Genomic DNA, 24,224 nt, shown 5'->3' with positions numbered 1-24,224 from the left:
GCTGGTCTCGAACTCACAGAGATCCACCTGCCTCTGCCTACCGAGTGCTGGGATTAAAAGCGTGCGCCACCATCGCCCGGCCAGTATGTTTTTTTTCTTTTTTTTGATTTTCGAGACAGGGTTTCTCTGTAGCTTTTGGTTCCTGTCCTGGAACTAGCTCTTTTAGACCAGGCTGGCCTCGAACTCACAGAGATCCGCCTGCCTCTGCCTCCAGCCCGGCAGTATTTTTTTTTTTTAAGGACACTTTTAACTAAGCCCTATTTATTTTGTTTTGTTTTGTTTTCGTTGTTTTTGAGACAGGGTTTCTTTGTGTAGCCCTGACTATTCTGAAACTCACTCAGTAGAGTACGCTGGCTTTGAACTCAGAGATCCACCTGCCTCTGTCTCCCTAATGCTGGGATTAAAAGTGAGTGCCACAACCTCTGTTCACCTTTCTCTCTCTTACACACAAAAATATTTTTTCATACCCCCACCTCCATATCCATGGTTTTCAACAGTTGTAAACCGTAGCAGATACATCTGTGTATTTGTGGTACTGGTGATGGAATGCAGGTCTTAACACATGGCAGGCTAGACTTCTACTACTAGTCTATACTTCTACCCTGCAGATAAAATTTAAATTCAGCAAACCATGTGTAAGATTTTGTAGGAAAAGCCAGGCGGTGGTGGCGCACGCCTTTAATCCCAGCACTTGGGAGGCAGAGGCAGGTGGATCTCTGTGAGTTCGAGACCAGCCTGGTCTACAAGAGCTAGTTCCAAGACAGGCTCCAAAACCACAGAGAAACCCTGTCTCGAAAAACCAAAAAAAAAAAAAAAAAAAAAAAAAAAAAAAAGATTTTGTAGGAAAAAAGTCTAAAAGCTTTCTGGAGTGACTTTGAGTGATATGGAACCACATAAGTTCAAGGACTGTTCAGTGTTTCAAAGGCATTAATACTCTGGAAACATTTATGTGCTTAGTGTAGGCCCAGCAAAAAATGTAGTTAGACTAGTTGCTTCTAAGAAAGGGCAGACTACTCTTGAAAGAGAATTGGGAAACTTCTCTCATAGAAGCCAAGAACTAATACTTAAAACAATGTAATAGTGCTTTTGACAAATTAATAATGAGATATCAGTGGAACACTATAAGCAGTCCAGAAATAGGTTCATACATATTCAAACACCCAGGAAGCAGGTGAAGAGCAAAATGAGAAAGCTTTTGGAATTTAATGTAGGAGAGTATATGCATGGCTTCTGCATAGTGAAGAGACTCTTGAGCAAGGTGCTGCGTGTGCTAATGGAGTGACAAAGTCTTCAACAGAACTTGGAAAATGAGAAACCCACAAGTCTAAGATGTATCTGTATTTATCTATAGCTATCTCTCTCTATATATCCGCTCAACCTTGTGAATAACTAAGGAAACATAAATTAAATCCACAACGATATATTTCTGTACACCCAAGTTGAAGTAGGCAACTCCAAATTGTAAGGGTGTTGAATAGTAGTGATCTTCATACAACGCTGGTAGGCGTATTTATTTTATTTTATTATTATTATTATTTTTTGGGGGGTGGTCACAGCTACTTTGGAAAGCAGCATTATTAAGAAAGTATAAAATAGAGTTAGTGGAGTTTGTAATCCCAGAGAAAAGAGGCCAACACAGGAGGATCTGTGAGGCTCACTACTGGCGGGATCCAGGCCAGTGAGAGAACTTGTCTTAGGGAACACCAAAAAGGTGGACAGTGCCTGAGAATTGACAGCTGTCCTCTGATGTCCACTCACAAGTGCATGCTGTAGTACACACTCTCATGTGTACACACACACACACACATTCCTTCTTTCCCCAATGGGAACTCTTCACTATGTCTTTGTAGTTGCTTAGCTCTCTGGCTTTTGAACAATTTGCTCAACTAAAGCTCTTTGTGGGCTGAGTAAATTACAGCCTCCTCTACTTCCCTTGAGAAGCAGTCTAGCCTTGTGATTTCATCATCTGGTGGAAACCAGGAGACAGAAGCAAATGCAAACCCTGCTGGGTCCTGGCAGCCTTGCCCGGGTGGAAGCTGTTGCTGCAGTGGGGAAAGAGGTCCAGGCTCTGTGGTCATGGGTCTGGAGTTAAGCCCCACATAGTGTTTTGACCTTGGACAAGCAGCCGCTCTTGGTTGTGGTGAGGACTTTTTTGAAAGCTGATATTTAAAGGGCATTTCACAGTGCCTGGCACCTGCAGGCTGCTCAGTAACGGCAGCCACTCTATTATTACTGTCCCACTCCTTGTTTACTTAGGTAACACTGAATTTCCACAGTCTGCAGTTTCAACCAGGGGAACTGTGATTATGCTGATTTTTAAAATGAAGAGCTGCATCTGTCAAGGGATCCCAATTTTGTGATCTCGTTTAACTCCTCTAGTGCATGTATAAAGAGTCTAGTGTGTAGGCTCACCTGAACAAAGGCAAGCACATGTGGAGGTCAGCAGACTACTGAGTTGTTGTTCTCTTTCAACCCGTGTGCTCGCCATTTTGCACCTTAATTTTTGAGTTGAGGTCTCTTCCTGATGCTGGAGTCATCAATTAACAAGACTAGCTAGCCATCAAGCCTCATTGATCCCATCTGTCTGCCTCCCCAGTGCTAGGGTTACAGACCTGTGTTACCACGGCTGGCTTTCCATGGAGGTTCTAGGCATCCAAACTTGGTTCTCATGCTTGTATGATGAGCACCTTGCTGAGTGAGGCATCTCCTTAACCCTCAAGATAGAAGTTTTTTTTGTTTATTTTGCTTTTTGGAGATAGGGTTTTTCTGTGTGGCCCTGGCTCTTCTGGAACTGCAGATCAAGCTGATCTCAAACTAAGCAAACCGACTGCCTCTGCCTCCTGAATGCTGAGATTAAAGACATTCGTCACCATGCCTGCCTTGCTGTAGAGGTTTTTTTTTTCTTTTTTGCTGTGCTGGGGATAAAATCCAGAGCCCTGTGCTTTCTAGACAAGTGTTCCGCCTCTGAGCTATCTATATCCCTAACGTAAGAGTTTTTAAAAAGCAGACGCCTCAATATGTCATCTATCTGGATTGTTGACCTTGCTAATAAAATACTTATTTTACCCATTTCACTTGTAACTATGAAAATAGTTGAGGAATGAAAATGTGGAGGTGAAAGACAGGTTAGGCCCTCATTAGCCTGTCTACATGGGCTGAGGGTTAGCTGTAACTGGAATGGCTTCAAACCAGTATCAATTAGCTTCTTAGTCCTGCGTCAGAGTAATGGTTCAGTCTCTAAACAAGACTGGTTGGTTGGTTGGTTTTTTTTGTTTGTCTGTTTGTTTTTTCCCCCAATGCACTTAGTGAGGAAACAGCTTACTACTTCAGACTGTGCCTCTGTCTACACTGTCTAGGATTTTATTTTTGGGGTTGGATTTTTTTTTTTTTAAATATTTGAGGCATAGTTACCTGCAGCTTTTCAGGCTGCAGAAGACCAGCTTGCAAGTTTCCTACTTAGCTACTGTGATTGCTACTTTAACTAAGAAGTTTGAGACAAGCAGGGCATGTAGCAATCCATGCAGAGGCATACCCACACCACCAGTGGCATCGATCTCCCTGCAAGTTGTCTGCAAGTGATGCTGCTGTTTGGAGGGAGCATGAGGGGAAAGTACTGAGATCTTTATAAATTCAGAGTGGCTCGGTATTAGTCAGCAAGCCAACTGCAGCAGTTTTCAGTCTGCAAATGACTTCCTTGAGTCGTATTTACAAAGTTCTCTTCAGGTATCCTCATAGGTGTCTGGTACTGATTTCCTTATTTCCATGTAGTAAGGGGAAGCTGGAAAGTAAATCCCCGGAAAGCCACCTGGTTGGTAAAGTGTATTCACCCCCACCTTCTCCAGGATTCTAAGACAAAGACCCACAGTTAAATTAAAGGAGCCAGTGAGTTGCATACTTTGAAGGAAGATGGAAATGTTCTTTTTAAGTTATTGTTTAGCAACATAAAAGGTTTTAACTGTGTACATGTGTGTCCTTTGCACATGCTCAGGTCAGAAGACAACTGGTGGGGATTCTGGGACTGAGCTCAGGTGGTAGATTTGGTGTCCAGCAGCTTCTTCAGCTGAGCTTTATCAACAGTGACGAGTTCGTTCCTCCCTCCCTCCCTCCCTCCCTCCCTCCCTCCCTCCCTCCCTTTCTTCTGGGAGCTTTGGCCCTTGGAAGTTTGTGTAAGAATATTTATTTACATCATTAAGATGGCAAAGAGTTTTGAGCTCTTTTCTTTGCCCCATGATTATTAGAAGCCTCATTGTAATCAGCCCTTAAGTCACTTCTAGGATGATTGTGCATTTTTCTTTCCCTGCTGTGCAGTAACTAGATCTGGCTTACATAAGGATCACCTGGAGATTTTTCAAAGATTTCTGTGTTTTTTCCTCTCTGTGCTATTGATTGGGAGAGATTCTTTAAGGGTCAGACCTTGGAATTTGCCTTTCACCTGCTTGAAACCGGAAAAACTAGTTCCTGAACCTTGAAACTAGGTAAACCAACTGAATGAAGTTTAAAATTTTTACCTTTCATTGTGACCCTTTCAGTCCCAGTCACCACTGTTTGATGCTTTCATTTCTTTTTTCCCTTTAGACTTACTTTATCATTTTATGCATGTGAATGTTTTACCTGAATGTATATCTGTATACCATGTGGTGCCTGGTGCCTGCAGAGGTGAGATGAGAGCATAGGATCCTCTGGAACTGGAGTTACAGACAGTTGTGAGCTGGGAGCAGAACACAGGGTGCTCTTAGTCACACAGCCTTCTCTCCAGCCCATTTGATTCTAAAAAAAACAAAAACAAAAACAAAAAACAAACAAACAAACAAAACCCCAAAAACCTCAGGTACCAGTCCTTGAATTCTCCCATGACTGACACTGAGCACCAGGCTGGTTGAGCCTAGTGCCTGTGGGTGGATTCTCCTGGAATCTCTTTGAAGGAGCTCTGGGATTACAGGCCTGCTCTGGACTTCACCTGAGTTCTAGGAATTTCATCTTGATCTTTCATAGCAAGAGCTTTTCCCCACTGAGTCATCACCCCAGCTCTGGATGTTTTGTTTTGTCCCCTGCCTTCTCATAGTGACTAGGTCCTAAGCATTTCCTCAGGGCTTTTGCTGTGTTCTGTCTTGTCCAGGAACTCTCAAGAAATCCGTCAGAAATGCGCCCATGTTTACTCTTGTGGCAAGAGCTATACTTTCTCTCTTTGAAAAGTTTATATTGTGGCAAGAGTTATACTTTCTCTCTTTGAAAAGTTTATACTGGCTAAACTTCCATGCTTTTAATCATAAAAAGACCTTGGAGCTGGATAGGTGGTTCATGCCTATAATTCCAGCACTCAAGAGGCCAAGGTTGGAGACTTACCTAAATTTCAGACTAGGTACAGATTTGGGTACAGATGGAGTGAGACCCTATCTTAAAAAAAAAACAAAAACAGCTTTGAACTAGAGACTAGTTTAGTAGTATGGCTCTTGCCTAGTGTACACACAGCCTGAAGTTCCATCTACAACACTTAAAGCTTTTTTGAGCTATAATTCATGTACTGTACAGTCCACTAATTTAAATTATACAACTTAATGACTTTCAAATCTTCAGATTATGCAACTCTCACCACGACCAGCTTTATAACCTTCTCATAACCACCCCTGCCCCCAATCTATCTCCCTACTGCGTGTGTACGAATTTCCCGTTTCGCGTGTTTTGTATCAGTGCAGTCGTTCACTGTATATTTCTTTGTTCACCAGCTCTTTCACTTAGTATATTTCCAGGCTTCATCCATTAGGCCCTTCATCATTCACACATCAGTTCTTCATTCCTTTTTTTGGTTTTTAATTAATACATATTAATTATATATAATAGTGCTCTTAATTTTGATGTTTGCATACATTTATATAACATATTTTGAAAATATTTACCCCCTAATCCTTTCTTTTCCCCTCTTTCTGATCTCCTTCCTTTTCCCAGTCAGTCTTCCTTTCATTGTCTTGTCTCCTTTTACTTCCTCCTTCTCTCCCTCCCTCCCTCCCTTCTTCCTTTTTTCAGTTTTTGGCAACCCTCTGAGTTTAATTAGGGTTGCTATAGGAGCGTGGGTAGCTGTTTTTTTGAGATATGGCCTGTCTGTGAAGTCCTTGCTGGCCTTTTGCCTTAACCTCCCAATTCTTCATTCTTTTTATGGGCATGTATATAGATATTCCACATTTTTTGCATCCTGTTATTAGTTGATGGGTATTTGGATTGTTTCCAGTTTTTAGCTCTTACGAATAACACTATGAATATTTATGTATAAGTTCTTTGGGGAAATATGTTATTCTACTAGGTTTTATTATAGCTTCATAAGGAACCAGTGTGTCATCTGGTAACTGTTTAGACTTTTTTTTTTTTTCAAGACAGGGTTTTTCTGTGTAACTTTGGAGCCTGTCCTGGAACTCACTCTGTTGACCAAGCTGGCCTCAAACTCACAGAGATTCTCCTGCCTCTGCCTCCCAAGTGCTGGGATTAAAGGTGTGCGCCACCTGTTTAGACTCTTGATCAATTGCCAGCCTCTTTACCAAGGTGCCTACAGTGTTTTATATCACCAAAAGCATATGAAGGTCCTGGTTTCTCTATATTCTCGCCATTTGTTCTTATCTACTATAACAAATTTAGAATAAAATTAAGAAAATGAAGATAGCCTACTGAAATGAGGATAAAAGAAACTAGAATAACATTAACAGAATCCTTTTTGTGTAATGCAGCAACATGGCCTGAAAAATGTTGCTTGGCCTTTGATTGGGAGTGTACTAGATGAAGCAGTATATCACTATTTTGCTGAAACTCAAGTCCCCAAACCTACAAACCTATGTTTTCAACTTTTTTCTTTTCTTTCCTTTTCTTTTTTTTTTGTTTAATATTCTGGGGAATCAAACCCAGGACCTCATATAAACTGGTCAAACGTTCTACTACTGAACTAAATCCCTAGCCCTCTGTTTCATTGTTTTTCTGACTGGACAAACCTTTACATTTATTGGGGAGTTTATAGTTTGTAGCTTGCATGCTTTGAATTTTAAGTATATCTTGTATGTGCAAGAGCAGAAAGAATCTATGGTTATGTTTTTTCCCATGGCTATTCTCATTTCTTTTAATCCTAGGATGAACATGAATTATTAGGGTCCATTAACAGTTTTATTAATATCGACATTGATGACAAGGAGCATTTCTTTCTTTCTTTCTTTCTTTCTTTCTTTCTTTCTTTCTTTCTTTCTTTCTTCCTTTCTTTTCTGAGACAGGGTTTTTCTGTAGCTTTGGAGCCTATCCTGAAACTAGCTCTTGTAGACCAGGCTGGCCTTGAACTGCACAGACATCCGCCTGCCTCTGCCTCCTGAGTGCTGGGATTAAAGGCGTGTGCCACCACCGATTGGCAACAGGGGACATTTTTGATGGTTTTCTGTGTATGAGTTATGGCACTTAGTGTTTTCCATTTACATAATTCCCTAGATCCCCAGTCCTTTTAATTAACAGTAATGCCTACCAGAGTGTTAAAGGAGAGTCAGGTGGGAGAGAATGTGCAAAATGGTCGCCCAAGGAGGTAACAGTGACTTTGGCATCTGGATGATGAAAAATAACTAGGTGTTCTATAATATTGGCCCAAAGCATCTAAGCAGAGACAACTATTGCCCTTGTCCTAGGAGCAGATGAGCCTACTGGGGAGGAGGGACCTGGAGAGGACCTGAGCAGTACAGTTGTTGCAGCTTCAGCCAGCAGAGGGCTTGTGAAGCAGATGCTCTGGACATAGGAGGAAGGCCACAGGAAGGGAATCAGGGCAGAGTTTTCAGGAGGTTGTGAATACCATTGAAAGGCCCAGGGGGATGAGAAATGTGGAGTAAGCCTTGCCTTTAGCACATATATTTGAAAAAGTATTTTCAGCTGGGGATGTATTCTCAGTTGGCAAAGTGTTTGCCTCGCATGCACAAGGCTCTGGGTGCAACACCTAGGATGACCTAAGCCGCTGGTGGAGGTGCATGCCTATGATCTTAGAACTTAGAAACAGGGGCACGGTGATCAGATCAAAGTCATTCTTGACTACATAGTGAGTTCCAAGCCTGCCTGGGATCTGGGATGTTTCTCTCTCTCTCTCTGTCTCTGTCTCTCTCTGTCTCTGTCTCTCTCTGTCTCTCTGTCTCTCTCTCTCTCTGTCTCTCTCTCTCTCTGTCTCTCTCTCTCTCTGTCTCTCTCTCTCTCTCTCTCTCTCTCTCTCTCTCTCTCTCTCTCTCTCTCTCTTATATATCCTTGGGATTGGAAAGATGGCTCAGTGATTAAGAGCACCAGCTGCTCTTCCAGCAGTCCCAGGTTCAATTCCCAGCACCTATATGGTATATCACAATGCTCTGTGGCTCCAGTTCCAGGGTATATGACACCTTCACACAGATATACATTCAGGCAAAGCATCAATGAACATGAAATAAAAATAAATTTTAAAAGGTATATTCTCAAATGAGACAATGGAGATGAACTCTTTTCAGTATAAGTGAGAAGGAGTGGACAGAGATACACAGGTAGTTGGGTAGGAAACTGGGTCCAAGGGAAACACTGTTCATTGTAAACATTTTATCAGAATACAATGTGTAAACGAGATTGTGCTTTCACTTCTCAGCTGCTCAGACTCGAATAATCACATAAAAACTATATTCATTGCAACACTATTTGGCTGATGGCTCAGGCATATTCCTAGCTAGCTCTTACATATTAAATTAACCCATTCCTATTAATCTGTATATCGCCACAAGGCTGTGGCTTACCAGTAATGTTCTGGCATCTTTCTCCTTTAGTGGATACATGACATCTCCTTGACAACATCTATCTCTCTCTATCTCTGTTCAGGTTTCCCACATGCCTTTACTCTGCTAAGCCATTGGCCAAAATAGCTTTATTCATCAACCAATAAAAGCAACACATATATAGAAGGACATTCCACACCAACAATTGTAGCACAATTAATAAAAGCCTAGAAACAGAAACTGGGGTTCAACTTGAGGGTCAGAAAAGCAAAACAGTCAGCTGCGGGTTCTTACCTCTATCTCAGTTGGAAATAGTGATGTTGCCTTCAGGAATCTCAGAATAAGACTGTGTCTGAGAGCTGTCTCCTCCATCTTATATTCCTCTTTAAGACTGGGTTGAAGGCATGCACCACCTGGTTTCTTTTCTTTTCTTTTTTTTTTTTTTTTTTTGGATTTTCGAGACAGGGTTTCTCTGTGGCTTTGGAGCCTGTCCTGGAACTAGCTCTGTAGACCAGGCTGGTCTCGAACTCACAGAAATCCGCCTGCCTTTGCCTCCCGAGTGCTGGGACTAAAGGCGTGCGCCACCACCGCCCGGCTACCACCTGGTTTCTATGGCAAACTAGTGTGGCTACAGTGATTAAAAGTGTGTGTCATCACTGCCTGATCGGTAAGACTAATCAGTGCAGCTGTCTTACTCTCTGATCTTCAGGCAAACAAACAAACAAACAAACCCAAGAAGTAAATTAATAAACAAGCAAAGAAAACAGACTGAATACTATTGAAAAGAATTCAAAGGTGGGCATGGTGACGCGAACCTATAATCCTAGCACGCAGGATGTGGAAGTAGGAGAAGAGTGAGTTCAAGGGCATCCTGGACTACATAGTGAGACCTGGTTCCAAAACAAAAAACAGACAAGAAAGGAAAAGGTTCAGAAAGTACCGAAAGCTGTGAAGACGTTAAGTAATAGTCACTGTGGAGCTAGGGACATAGCTCACTGGGAACACTGCACCAGACCCCGGTCCAAGCCCAACCCTGCTAAAGATAAATAAAAGTAAAGTAGGGTTGGGGAGATGGCCTCGTCAGTAAGTTACTTGCTGCATAAGCTTGAGAAACTGAGTTCGAGCTCTATTACCCGCATAAAAGTAGGGCTCAGTGGTACATGCCTGTAATCCAAGCACTAAGTGGAGGCAGGAGGATCCCAGGGGCCTCCTGGCTAACCAGTGCAGTTGAGTTGATAAGCTCCAGGTTCAGTGAGAGACCCTGTTTCAAAATATTACGGTGAAGATCAATGAGAAAAAATACCCAGCTTCTTTCACACACACACACACACACACACACACACACACACACACGCACACACCCCAACACCTGTACACACATGAACAATGAAAATGTATATGGCTAGTCTCTTGTCTAAGTTATTTTCATTTTTATTTATTTATTTTTAGACCAGGCTGTTTTTAAACTCACAGAGATCCACATGCCTCTGCCTCCTAAGTGCTGGGACCAAAGGTGTGTGCAACTCTGCCCGGCTTTATTTTGAGTATTTTTAACCAGGCAGGGTCTCCCTACACTGTTGAAGATGGCCACAAACTCCTAGGTTCTAGAAATGCTCTCTTGTCAGTCCCTTGAGTAAACTGTCCAGCTCCTAAGTGAGGGGACTCTGGCCAGCTTGAGAATGGCAGGCATGGCTCTGGCAGGCCTTGCCTTTCTCTCTGATCCCCTCTGCCTTGCTAAAACCATTGCATTCCTAAAGCCAGCCGCCAAGATCTATTCTCTTATCTGAACACTTCTTCCCTCAGGCAGACTACCAAGGCACAGATATCCAAGTATTGAAGTCCACTAATCAAAAGCCCCCTTTGTCTCACTTAATTAACATGCCCAATTAAAATTAAACACCTCACTCCAACACGGGTTTCCCCTTGTACCTTTATAAACTGCCATTTTCCTTTGTGCCTCGTCTGTCTCCGCTCTCTCCAGAGGTAGTCCTTTGTTCACCTCTGGGACAAATACCCCTTCCCCTCTCCCTTGTCCTCTTTCCCTTCTTTCTCATCCTCTGTCTCCTGTCTTTGTCTCTTATTCCCTGACCTTTGATCTTCTGGGGCAGATAAATCCCCTTTGTGCTGAGAACTTAGTCTTGGGGGTCCTGAGCAGATACTTCTCCTTTCACGAAGACATTCCTTGTGTTTGAATATATGGATGGTCTTTCCGTGTCACAACCAATCATACATACTTACTTTCAGTAAGGGTAAAAGTGAAAATATTAAGGGAGGATGTTGTTCATTGGTAGTGTGCTTGCCCAGCATTGGGGTTTAGCCCTGGAATCACCACCACCAAAGAAAGTCCTTTAGTAGGTAAATATTTGAGTAAGTTTTTGCTACATTGCCATGTTAAAAGTAGTATTTACTGCAAATACTTTAAGTATCTTAAGAGATGCCCACAGCATTTTAAAATGTGACTCATGCTGTATGGTTTTACCTAAGCATGTGCTTATAGACATAGCTGTTTTCTGTGTGCTGGGTTTGTGTAATGGGGGGATCACAAGAGAATATCAGCAGTGGCCACATGGAGAGATGGGGTAGGAAGGGAGAGGGTAGCTTTTACTTTTTATTTAAGACAATCCTATCAGAACTTTTTCTAATTCAGTATTTTATTTAAAAGTATATCCCATATATATGTTTGGGTTTAGAACATTTTCATCATCTCAAAGAAACATGTACCTCTTAGCTCCTCTCCCTTCCAGTCCTGCCTGTAGAATCACTAATCTATAGTTTGTCTGTATAGAATTATAGTTCTGGACTTTAAAGATATAATAAGTGGTTTTTTTTTTTGTGACTGGCTTTGTTCACTTATCATAGTTTTTCCTTCCTCTCCTTTTCTTTTCATTATTCTATCTCTCTATATCTATCTATCTATCTATCTATCTATCTATCTATCTATCTATCTATCTACCTACCTACCTACCTACCTACCTACCTACCTACCTACCTACCTACCTATCTATCTATCTATCTATCTATCTATCTATCTATCTATCTATCTATCTATCTATACACACACAGGCTGGCCTTGAACTTGCAGTTTTTATGCCTCACCCTCCTGAGTGATAGGATTACAGGTGTGTACCATTACGTCCTACTTACTATGTTTTCAAAGGTTCAACTATGTAACATCTCACATTATATTATTCCCGTTGGGCATTGTGTGTGTTTATTCCCTTTGAGATACTGTGTGTATGTGTGTTTGTGTTGAAGATTGAACGTACGGCTCTGCACGTATGTGTTCCTACTGTACCACTGAGCTATGCCCTCTTCTTTTAAACATCTTTTAATGTGTTAATACCCATTTGTAAATATCTGAGAAAAATGTTTACTCAGATCCTTTGTTATTTTGTCTTGTCTTAATTATTTAATTATTTTTTAATTATGTGTTTATCTTGTGTATGTGAGTCACCATCCAGGTTAGATGCTTTGGATACTCCTGGAGTAGTGAGCCACTTGATGTAAATGCTGGTACCTGAACTTCATAAAAGCAGTATATGCTCTTAATTGCTGAGCCACATGTCTAGTCCTGTCTTATTATTTACTTCTTTTTTTTTCCTTTTCCTTTTTTCAAGACAGGGTATCTCTATGTAGCTCTGGCTGTCCTGGAACTCGCTCTGTAGACCAGGTTGGTCCTGAACTTGGAGATCTGCCTGTCTCTGCCTCCCAAGTGTCGGGATCAAAGGCCCAGTTTTATTATTTACTCTTTATTCTCTATATAAAACCTTAGTAGACATATGCTTTTTAAGTACTTTCTCCTTTTGTCTGCTATGTGAAAAATTATGCACGGAGAAAACTATTAAATTTAGTTTCAAAGTTAGGATGATGTAGCGCAAATTCTAATTGGTCTTAATAATAAAAACCTGGAAGCAGATCACTCTACAGGCTATTTTAATAGTAGGACATTTTCAGACACCACTTCTGTTGACAGACTTTCTTAGTGCTTTTTTGTTCCTTTTCTTTATTAGGAGAAGACTATTCCAGGATACCAGTTGTGTCTTGATTACTTTGGGATGTAAAATAAGCCATAAAGCAGTGTTGCTCTTGTCTAGGACAACCTGTACTGTCACTGGTAAATTCAAAAGTTTCTGATAAACATAGCCATAAGGTAACTGGAATGTTTACCACAGCACACAACTATCAAATCGAGTTCAGTTTTCTGCAAGAGTAGCGCAGTCCTGGTCAGCTACCGAAGATACTAAGGGGATACTTAGAAAAACAAACCCAGCTTCTGGTACCTACTTCCTCCCTGTGGGGCTGGGGGTTGTCAGTAGTTGAGAGAGGCAGAGAAGCCTGCAGAGCTTTAGGTAATGTCACCAGACTGGGAAAGTCAGCAATTAGAGTGGAAAGGCTACTGATGCAGTCAGAGCACAGGGACCAACATTCCAGAACTAGAGACATAGCAGGAAGTCTGGACACAGGTGAATAGAGGAGTGAGATGTTTGGTAGTCTCATGTCACCAGACACATGGAAACTGAGGTCCAAGGTCCCTTAAATATACTTTGAAATTGGCCCTTCTATACTGGAAGAGCTGGCCCATACATGGATCCATCTTAACCACAGACAGCCATAAAACAGCTCAGGACTTGAGGTACCATGCCTCTGTAGTCTGCCAGAGGACAGTGGGCCTGGAAGAAGACAGTGGGTTCCCTGTGAGAGGGTGCTCATCTCTCCTACCAGCTGGACACACTCTATGAATTCATCCTAACTCAGATGCTGTGTTCTGCAGCAATATATAACACACTGCCACTTTAAGGCTCTTGAGAACAGAATAGAGTGCCCCCCCCATGGATTTCTCTGACATTGTGTTCACATTTTATCAGCCAAGCAGTTATTCCTTATGAAAGGCAAAGGCCGACATCAAGGTTTGTCATCCCTTAGAACTCACACAGAGCCCTTTTGAACTCTCGAGAATTTTCATGTGAGTTTGACAGACACAGACCCCTAACAAGTCTCATCACCTGGGTTTTTCTTTTCTTTGAGTGAATGGTAAGGATTCCTTTGAAGGACTCAATTGAGCCCTCATGAGCAGACTGTCAGATGGGATGGGAGGAGTCACCTTGTTTTGGGTACATGAAAAGTTCTTATTTGAACTAGATGGGGTAAAGTCCACATTCCCTGTGCTAACAGAAAGTTTGCTGCTTCTTCCTTTGAATTATGAAGAAAGGAGTGCTCTAACTCCTCTAAGTGGAAAAAAGAGCCTTTCTTAGGAGAAAAGCTTTAATTGATAGTCCTAGAAGCCTTTTGTGCACAAGGAAAGGAAGGAGCTATTGCCTGGCATGGAGGACTTGAAGGACTCATGAGTGGAGGAGTGGCCACCCTGGCTCACTCCTGAACCTTGTTTGGCCCTGTTTCTCTTCTCGATTTTCAAGTCTGGTTTTTTGTTTATTTTTAAATAGTAATTCAACTCTTGTAGTTATGGAATGTCTTTCTTTCCTTTCCTTTTCTTTTTTTTCTTTTTGGCTTTTTGAGGCAGGGTTTCTCTGTAGCTTTTTGGAACCTGTCCTGAAGCCTGTAGACCAGGCTGGCCTTGAATTCACAGAGATCCGCCTGCCTTTGCCTCCCGAGGGCTGGTGTTAAAAGCATGTACCACCACTGCCCAGCTAGAATATCTTTCTTGATGGTGGTCAGAGAATCAATTAGGAACATTTTTTTTAATTTTATATTTATTTTATGTGTATAAGTGTTTTGCCTGAATGTATGTAAATATACCATGTATGTGCAGTACCTGCCAAAGCCAAAAGAAGGTGTAAAATCTCCGGGAATTATACTTACAGTTGGTTGTGAGCTGCCCTGTGGATGCTGAGAGCTTAAACCCAGGTCCTCTGTTAGAGCAGCAAGTGCTCTTAATCACTGAGTCATCTTTCTAGCCCTGAGGTCTGACAGGGCTGCCTGCCTGTCCGCCCGCCTCCCTCCCTCCCTCCCTCCCTCCCTCCCTCCCTCCCTCCCTCCCTCCCTCCCTCTTTCTCTCCCTCCCTCCCGCCTTTCCTTCCATTCTTTCCTTTTTTCTTTTTTCCTTCTTTCCTCCCTCCTCTTCTTTGTTCCCTCCTCCCCTTCTTTTCTTCCTTAAAGATCTTAATCTCTTTATTTAGTTTTTATTTTGTTTATGTGTGTGTGCCAACTCCCTTTTTCTTTCTTTCTTTTTTTTTAATTTGCTGAAATCCTTTTTGAGCCGTCATCTTCTCAGGTATATATAGCCTAGCTAAATTTGTCTACATTTTACTTTCTACTGCAACTGAAAAATATTTTAACTGTATTTCCTCCCACCCCACTTCTGGTTTCCTGCAGCTCATTATGTGCACCACATGTTTGCAGGCTCCCATGGAGGCCAGAGAATATTGCATCCCCAAGACTGGAGTTATAGGCAGTTGTGAGCTGCCGTGTAGGTGTGGGACTTGTGCAGGAGTAGCAGGTAGCCCGAGGAACATTTCTTTAAGATGCATTATAGAACAGTTTTGGAGTTGAAACTGCTCACTGTCATAAAATCAAAAGGCTGTTTACTCCAAAATTGATCTTCCTTTACTTGACAGTGTCTGAATGCCCACCCCGACCAATGGCATAAAATTTTATTTCTGAAATGGTTTTGTTGTTTTTACAACTGGAGCATTCACTCTTAGCTTCATCGTTGGCATTTACAGCAGTTGTTAAATGAGCCCTCAGTAGATACAGGCAGCAGCCCTTACTGTTGTGGTCTTACTCATCTTAACTTTATACCTCTGTTTATATAGAGATAGCCAAGCCTATAAAGTCTTAAATTAAAAAAAAAACAAAGAAGCAAATAAAATTGTTAGTCAAAGGCATAGTCTCTCAGCAGTACTGGGGATTAAACCCTCTATGCAAGTGTTCTACCACTAAGCAATACCCCCCCCCCCTTTTTTCTTTTTAATTTGCTGAAATCCTTAATGAAAGCCTTCAGCTTCTCAGGTATATATAGCCTAGTTAAAATTGTCTAAATATTACTTTCTACTGCAGTTGAAAAATATTTTAGCCATATTTCCTCCCACCCCACTCTGGGTTTCCAGTAGCTCGTTGGTCAGAGTGGTTTGGTGGACTGCCTTGCTCTGTGGGTGGAGAGCCCTTAGGCTGTTGGGTTTCCAGAGAGGAAACTCTCCAAGGTCACACCTAGAGTAGACTTTTTCAGTCTTTTAGGTGAGGAGCAGATGAAAACCTCACTAAGCAGGAAGGTAGTGATATTTGTTTCACATACATGTGACTGCTCATTTCCACAGCAGTTTTAGCAATTTGTTGCAGTTCTTTTCAAAACTGAGAGACTATACTGTCTTTGTTAGAGTTCTATTGCTGTGTTAAAATACCATGACTGAAAGGAAACAGGGAAGAAAAGGGTTTATTTCATCTTAAAGCTTGTAGTCGATCATCCAGGGAAGTCAGGGCAGGAACTAGAGGCAGGAACCGAAGCAGAAGCAGAGGCCATCGAAGAGTGCTGTTTATGGCTTGCTCCTCATGGCTTGCTCAGCCTGCTTTCTTATACACTCCAGGACCACCAGCCCAGGGGTCTGCCCACATCAACCATCATCAAGAAAGTACTTCACTGGGGCTGGAGAGATGGCTCAATGGTTAGGAACACTGACTGCTCTTCCAGGGGTCCCAGGTTCACTTCCCAGCACCCACATGATAGCTAACAATTGTAATTTCAAGATCCAAGACCCTCACACAGATATGCAGGCAAAACACCAATGCATAGAAAATAAAGAATCTGGTGAGGGCATTTTCTCAACTGAGGTTTCCTTTTCCAAGATGATCCTAGTTTATAACAGGTTGACATGAAACTGGCCAGCACATATTCGAAGGATCTAATAGGCTTGCATTTCATAGCTAGAATAGGGAACTTGAGCCGGGCGATGGTGGCGCACGCCTTTAATCCCAGCACTCGGGAGGCAGAGGCAGGCGGATCTCTGTGAGTTCGAGTCCAGCCTGGTCTACAGAGCTAGTTCCAGGACAGGCTCCAAAGCCACAGAGAAACCCTGTCTCGAAAAACAAAAAACAAACAAACAAACAAAAAGAATAGGGAACTTGTACTAAAATATGCATTATTTTGTTATTTGTCCATTGTATTTCTACTTCAGTTTCCTTTCACAAGTTAGAGCTAAGCTTAGTACATTTTCTTTCCTGAATTCTAAAGTTGTTTGTTCCAGGAATCAGTTAAATGTAAAAGCTTTAGCTCACATTCTAAATGTGAACAGAACAAAAGCTCTTTATGTTCACTGTACTTGTTCTCAACTTTAATGTGGCTCTTCTTACTCCTGAGGCTGTCACTCCTGCCTGGCTTCTTGCTGTATGCTATTGTATGTTTCCTGAAGCTAAGTTTTAAACAACTTCTTTGGCTTGGTGTGGGCACTAAATTAATGAACTGATTTGATCAGTGTGAGCTCCTTGGATCCCGAATGAGATGAATTTGAGTTATTTCTCTTCAATGTCTTGTCCTTGTGATTGCTACTGAGCCCACTACTCCCTCTGGTCACCCCTGCAGGGCTGGGTGCCTCGGAAAGGCTTGCATTTAGTAGTGACTACTTATTTTTGATGGAATACCTGACTTCAAAGAAAGCAGGAAGGATTCCTTTTGGTTTGAGTGGATAAGGTGTATCATGGAGGGACAGCATGGCAGGAAAGGCATTGTGCAGATGGCTCCATGGTGGGGGTAGTGTATGGCAGCTGCTTGCTTATATCTCAGCTGATCAAGAAACAAAGGACTGGGCTGGAGAGATGGCTCAGCGGTTGAGAGCACTGACTGCTCTTCCCGAGGACCCAGGTTCAATTCCCAGCACCCACATGGCAGCTCATAACTGTCTGAAAATCCAGTTCCAGGGGATCTGACATCTTCACACCAACGCACATAAAATAAAGTTAAATAAACCATAAAAAGTTAAAAAAAAAACACCAAAGGACAGAAAACAAGGCCAAGCTATAAAACCTGACCTATTTCCTTTTGTTAGGTTTCACATTCTAAAGGTTTACAGCCTCCAGAAACAGCACTGCCAGCCTAGGGATCAAGTAGTCAAACATAGGAGCCTGCAGGGAGGGGCATTTCACATTCAAACCATGGCAAGGAGTTTCCTAAATCTTGCATAAAAAAGAAACAACAACAAAACCCCTGTGTGAATCAGGTCAGTAGTCAGAGATTCAAGAAATAAATTTAGCATCAAAGCCTGAGAATTTATGAAATAAGAAACCAGGTGAGGATAAGGGTATGGGAGTGGACTGCTAAACTAGGTTCCCAGCATGCCTGTGCTCACATGTCCTCAGTGAGCCAGATAGGAGCAACCTTTACAGCCCACTGCAGGCTCCTTTCCCTTCCTCCTCCTTTCCTCAGCAAAAAGTCTTAGAGGCCAACCTTAGGTAATTGTAGTGTTTCCTGACACCAGCTCTCATTGTCTCTCCCCTGACTCAAGCTCTGGTGCAAATACAACTAAGAACTGAAGAATGCAGATGAGATTAGACCTGTAGACTAAATGCTGTGATGTTGGCTGCCACTGGTCCCTACTGTTTACTACTGTGTGCTGAGCTTCACTGATATTACAGTCAGCCTGCTGCCTGAGCAGCAGATTGGACCCTAAGAATTTCAGAAGATCACAGTTCGAGACCTGAGCCCAGGAGATTGCAGTGGTAGTGAGCGAACAATGCCGGTTTGGCTGGGTAGAGGAAGGGTTGGGAGGCCTGGTTGTTTTTGATTGTGCCGAATCTTGCCTCTTGGTGGCTGGCCATGGAGTCATTCATGGTTGTCGTGAGAAAAGAGACCTTCACATCCCATCTCTACCATGAAGAAGTGGAACAGCGATTATTACTGTTATTATTAACATTACAATAATGTTATCAGTGAACATTTATTTCAACTTTTTGTTATGGGAAACATATCTAAAAAGCATTTACCACTTAACTATGTACAGTGACAGGTGCTTTATCAATCGAGCCTTCTCCCTAGTACCATTATCTTTTATTATTTTTAATATGTTTTTATTTTGTTTTATGTGAACGAGTGTTTTACCTGCATGTGCAGGTGTACATGACTTTTTTTTTTTTTTTTTGGTTTTTCAAGACAGGGTTTCTCTGTAGCTTTTGGTGCCTGTCCCAGAACTAGCTCTTGTAGACCAGGCTGGCCTTGAACTCCCAGAGATCCGCCTGCCTCTGCCTCCCAGGTGACAACCTACTACACAGGGCAAGGTAGAAGGAGGGCTTCCTGCTCTCTCCGTATGTACTTATTCCCAGGAAGCTGTCCTGAAGTGAGCTAAACTATCATTTTGGAGAGTTAAGATTGATTAAATCATTGGCCTTTGGTGCTAAGTTTAATCTTTAGTTTGTTATCTGATTCATCCCCACTTTTTTAGAGTTTGGGACAGGACAGTGAGTGAATGGCAGGATGGGAAATAAAAATGACTGAGAAGGTATTTGAGGAGGCTGGACAGATGACAACATGCAGAGAGCAGAAGTCACAACTATTTTTGCCTTGACTGTTTTTCTGGCAACTAGCACCCTTCCTTAACCTTCCCAGGCTGCTAACATCAGCCGCATCATTAGCACCCTTTGGAGAGGCCAGAGATTTAAGATTTACCTGCCAGGCAAAGGCTACAGGCCAAGTGTGTATTTCCTATACCACACTGGGTTTTATCTGCTATCAGTATACTGAGCTTACTGGGAACTGCCTCTGTGGACAGCAGGAGTTATTCCCTCCCCGCCACTCCCAAACCCTGCTTTATGTAGTTGCTGATGTTTTACATCATGGACTGTTTCATTGACGTGAAGACTGGCCTACTCCTGGTTTTTGCTTTCTTCCTTACATCTGTTACATTTCCTCTCCTCTAGGAAGTGATCTCAGAGCACTTCTGGGCTAGGCATTCTCCTCTGTCTGCCGGCCCAGCTCCCTCACCCCCCACAACCCTGCACGGCAGGACATCTTTAAGTCACTCAACAACCCTCACCCAAGTCCTTCCTCAGTCAGCAGTTAACAAAACACCCCTTGACTTTAAGGAATTTAGAGGCTTAAGGTAAGCAGGGAGGAGACTGTAACCAGATTGGATAACTTTTTGAAAATCAATTGCTTATTATGTAGCAAATATTACGCAAAAGCACTTTCACCTACTGTTTTTTTGTCTCTCTCAATAAACACATGACCACCATTTTACAGAGAAAGAAAAAGTCCTTTTGAGATTTTCCCAAGGTAAGTGCCCACACCCTTCCACTTGCTTCTCCCAGCTGAGGCTGTCCCTGGCACTTGTGAGTGCTCTGTGCCTCAGGTGTGCTCAGAATTAAAGGTGCAGGGTGGATGAGCACCAGTGTGGGAGTTTAGGAGTAATAATGATCTCACTGTACACAGCCACTCCAACTGCTTCGTATCCTCTTGGAAATAAAAATATGATATACTAACCTCCACAATCCTGATAGATGTCCTAAGTTAATTGCCATCATGTTATATGTCATAGTAAAATATCAGAGAAAACCTAAATGACCAGGTGTGGTGGTGCATGTCTTTAACCCAATACTCATGTGTGTGTGAGCATTGCCTGTCAATGTGGATGCTTAGCTGCACACTTACTTATGGAGGCCAGAGGACCTTGAGCGTGAATCCTGAGAGATTGACGGCCTTCCCCCGCCTCCCAGCCCGGAGTCTTTCACTGACTGAGAATTTACCAAGTCTAACACCTGGTTTCTTACATGGTTTCTGAGGATTGAACTTAGGTCTGCATGTTGACTAGGCAAGTTCTTTATGTACTAAGATATTTTCCAGGTCCCCAAAACATAGACAATTAACGACATAAGGATGGTTGTGTAACTTACAGTATATTCACACAAAGAAATTATGCAGCTGGAATAAAAAACTGAAGAAGATGTATGTGGATGCAACAGTGCACAAGATAAGCTGTTGCACAGGACAGACAAATGTAGAGGGGCTGTTACCTTGTAAGGAATCAATAATTTATTGGTTTGTGGTTGGAGAGATAAACACATTGTACATGTATTTGCTTGCATGTGAATGAAATGCCTTTGGAAGGAAAAACAAGAAACTGATCCTGTGAATTGTTCCTGAAGAATGGCTAAGAGATTCTGGGAGGGTGATTGTCCACTATGTCCTTTGTAGTCTTTCAATTTTTAGCTCTTGTATTTAATACTTATTAAACCAGACATAGGTAAAATTAAGATGAAAGAAATAGAACAGGCTAGGCTTTAGCTCAGTGTAAATGCTCGCACCTTTCCCTCTGAGCATCTTTCTAGAAATGCAAGCAGAGAGCAGGCACTTGGCCGCTCTGTTTTGGAAGGACATAGGTCCATGAAGTATTCCCATAGCTAGGTGCATTTGAGTATTTAGTTTTGGAAGGACATAGGTCCATGAAGTATTCCCATGGCTAGGTGCATTTGAGTATTTAGTTTTGGAAGGACATAGGTCCATGAAGTATTCCCATGGCTAGGTGCATTTGAGTATTTAGTTTTGGAAGGACATAGGTCCATGAAGTATTCCCATGGCTAGGTGCATTTGAGTATTTAGAAGGATCAAGTGGGAATTCTCTAATTCTCGTATGGGGAGGGTACTGCATATCTTTTGTGATAGAAGTTCATAGCTTGAATTTAACCTTAGAGAAACATCAGAGAAGCTAAAGACCATTCTGTGTGTTTCAAAAGTGTCAAGGTTACAGAAGACCAGGAACAGGAACTCTTTGGCTGACAGAGACCGAGGGACTTGACAGTGAGCACACAGAGTAAACAGTGTTTGATGCCAGATTGGATTGGAGCCAGGGAGGAAAATGTTCCTTTGGCTGTTAAGGATGGTGAATTAGACTGTTGACAAAATATTAGGAAAGTCTGTGAGTAAAGTAGAATTGTCACTTCCGTGTCTTCTCTGTGGTTTTTGACAATGGTCCTGTGCCTCTAAGAGAATGCCCGCAGTTTTAGGAATGAGTTCTTTAAGAGTCTGGAGGTAAGCTGGAGGATGGTGCACACCTGTAACTCTAGTCATTCATGAGACCAACAAGAGAAGACCATGTAAGCCCAGGAGTTTGAGACTAGCCTGGGTAACTTAGCAAGACCCCATATCAAGAGGGGGGAAAAAGGCAAAAAAGCAGTGTTTGTAATTTACTCTGAAATGGTTGAGGTGAAAAGAGAAAAGAGCCAGGCAGTGGTGGTGCATGCCTTTTATCCCAGCACTTGGGAGGCAGGCAGAACTCAGTGAGTTCAAGCTCAGCCTGGTCTACAAAGTGAGTTCCAGAACAACCAGGACAGTTACACAGAGAAATCCTGTCTCAAAGGAAAGAAAGAAAGAAAGAAAGAAAGAAAGAAAGAAAGAAAGAAAGAAAGAAAGAAAGAAAGAAAGAAAAAGAGAGAAAAGTGGAAAAGTGACTGGAGAGATGGTGCATTGAAACAGCTCTTGTAAATGTGAAGACTGGAGTGTGGATCCCCAAAACCCACACAAAAGCCAGCACGTGGAAGGCAGAAGCGGGATTCCCAGGGCAAGCTGACTAGTGAGCTTTGTGTTCAGTAACTAAAGTGGGGAGTGATTAAGGAAGACAGTGTCAATATTGGATTTACATGCATGTGCATGCAGTGCTCCCACACACATGCAAGCATGTGGTGGTGCTTTGAAAGAGAATGTCCCACACAGACTCCTGTATTTAAACTCCTGACCCCAGTTGTAACAACTATTTAGAGAGGTTTAGGGTGCTCTTTGGGGGGAGGTTTAGGACTTGTAGCCTTGTTGGAGAAAATGTGTCACTGCAGAGTTAAAGACTCAAGCTGCTTTGCCATTTGCAGTTGCTCTCTCTACTTTGTGCTTATGGTTCAAGAAGTGAGCTCTTGGCACCGTGCTCTATTGCCTCTTCCTTGCCATTATGAATTCTAATCTGAAACTGGAGCTTCTGGAACTGAAAGCCCAAATAAACTCTTTCCTCTGTAGGTTTCCTTGGTCTTGGTGTCTATCACAGCAGCAGAAAAGTTACTGATACATTAGTAACTATATACTAATATTTAATATGCATGTACCATACGCAAGGAAAAGAAAGGAAACATGGTAAATAAGTTTGTGTGAAGAATCTCTATGAAGATTTTTGACACATTTATTTCCTGTGTAACAACCTTCCCAGTTCAGATTTAAGAAACAGGATATTCCCATTTCTCTAGGAAGCTCCCCAAGCTCCTTTAAATTCCACTGTTTGGCAATATTTCAGGTACCATTGAACATGATAGGGGGCAGGATAGGGCAGGGGTGAGGAAGGTGGCAACAGGCTATTCACAGGCGCTGAAGGTGGCCGCTGTGCAGTTTGCACATGGCAGCCCCAGTGTTCAGGTTAGGTACCGGCAGGGAATTATGGCATCCTTCATCAGGCTTTATTCTGGTTTAGAGATTGGAGTATGTGTGGTCTAGGAACATGCCTCTCAGCATATTTCTATTAATAACAGAGAACACTGGTGGATGCTGGCCAGCAGTCTTTCCTGTCTGACTGCTGCCTCCCTTGGCTATGAATGCTACTTTAGTGAAGTGGTTAGAAGTGGTGATGTTCAACCCCAGAGAACTCTGACAACAAGGAAGACCCTAAGAGAGACACACATGGATCTAATCTACATGGGGAGTAGACAAAGACAAGATCTTCTGAGGAAATTGGGAGCATGGGGACCATGGGAGAGGGTTGAAGGGGAGGGAGAGGAGAGGGAAGCAGAGAAAAGTGCAGAGCTCAATAAAATCAATACCTCCCCCAAAAGAAGTGGTGATGTTGTAGGATGCCAGTGTTTTAGCATTCTCATCAAAAGGGAAGATTGCTACCTTAAAAAGGTCTTATTTTATTGGGTTATAAAGATGGATTAATGGTTAAGATCACTTGCTGCTCTTGCAGAAGACCTGGGTTCAGTCCCCAGAACCTGCGTGGTGGCTCATAACTATCTGTAACTCCAGTTTTAGGGAATGTGGTGGTCTCTCTTGGCTTCCTCAGACACCAGGTTCTCATGTAGTTTATATACATATAGGTAAAACGGTCATACTCACAAATAAGTAAATCTTTTTCTTTCTTTCTTTTCTTTTTCTTTTATTTTCTTTTCTTTTCTTTCTTTCTTTATTTATTTTTGGTTTTTCAAGACAGGGTTTCTCTTTGGAACCTGTGCTGGAACTTGCTCTGTAGACCAGGTTGGCATCGAACTCACAGAGATCCACCTGCCTCTGCTTCCTGAGTGCTGGGATTAAAGGTCTGTGCCACCACTGTCCAGCATAAGTAAATCTATTAAAACATAAGTTTTTAAGGAGTCTTATCTTAGAAAGTAGAAGAGGTTTCAAATCGTAGGGATTTTTGCATGTTGATGTGGGAAAGCTTTGGCTCGCCCACTATTCCCTCCTGTACTGACCGGATGGGAAACAAGGTTTGTATTTGCATTCACCAAATTATGGCCTAGGCAATCGAGTTTCTTTCATCGGCTGCTTCTCCCTTGTTTTGCCATTTTCATTATTCGGCTCTTCATTTTGAG

At 42.3% G+C, this 24,224-nt stretch overlaps 1 protein-coding gene across 6 annotated transcripts in view; it reads left to right on the top strand.

Moving 5' to 3' along the window:
* The window catches only part of Prdm10 (PR/SET domain 10), a 96,604-nt gene that overhangs the window by 8,285 nt on the left and 64,095 nt on the right, over window positions 1-24,224 (top strand). The window lies entirely within an intron of this gene.

The sequence above is a fragment of the Microtus pennsylvanicus genome, chromosome 3 (assembly GCF_037038515.1).
Source record: "Microtus pennsylvanicus isolate mMicPen1 chromosome 3, mMicPen1.hap1, whole genome shotgun sequence".
Lineage (NCBI taxonomy): Eukaryota > Metazoa > Chordata > Mammalia > Rodentia > Cricetidae > Microtus > Microtus pennsylvanicus.
This window is presented reverse-complemented; position numbering and strand designations above follow the sequence as displayed.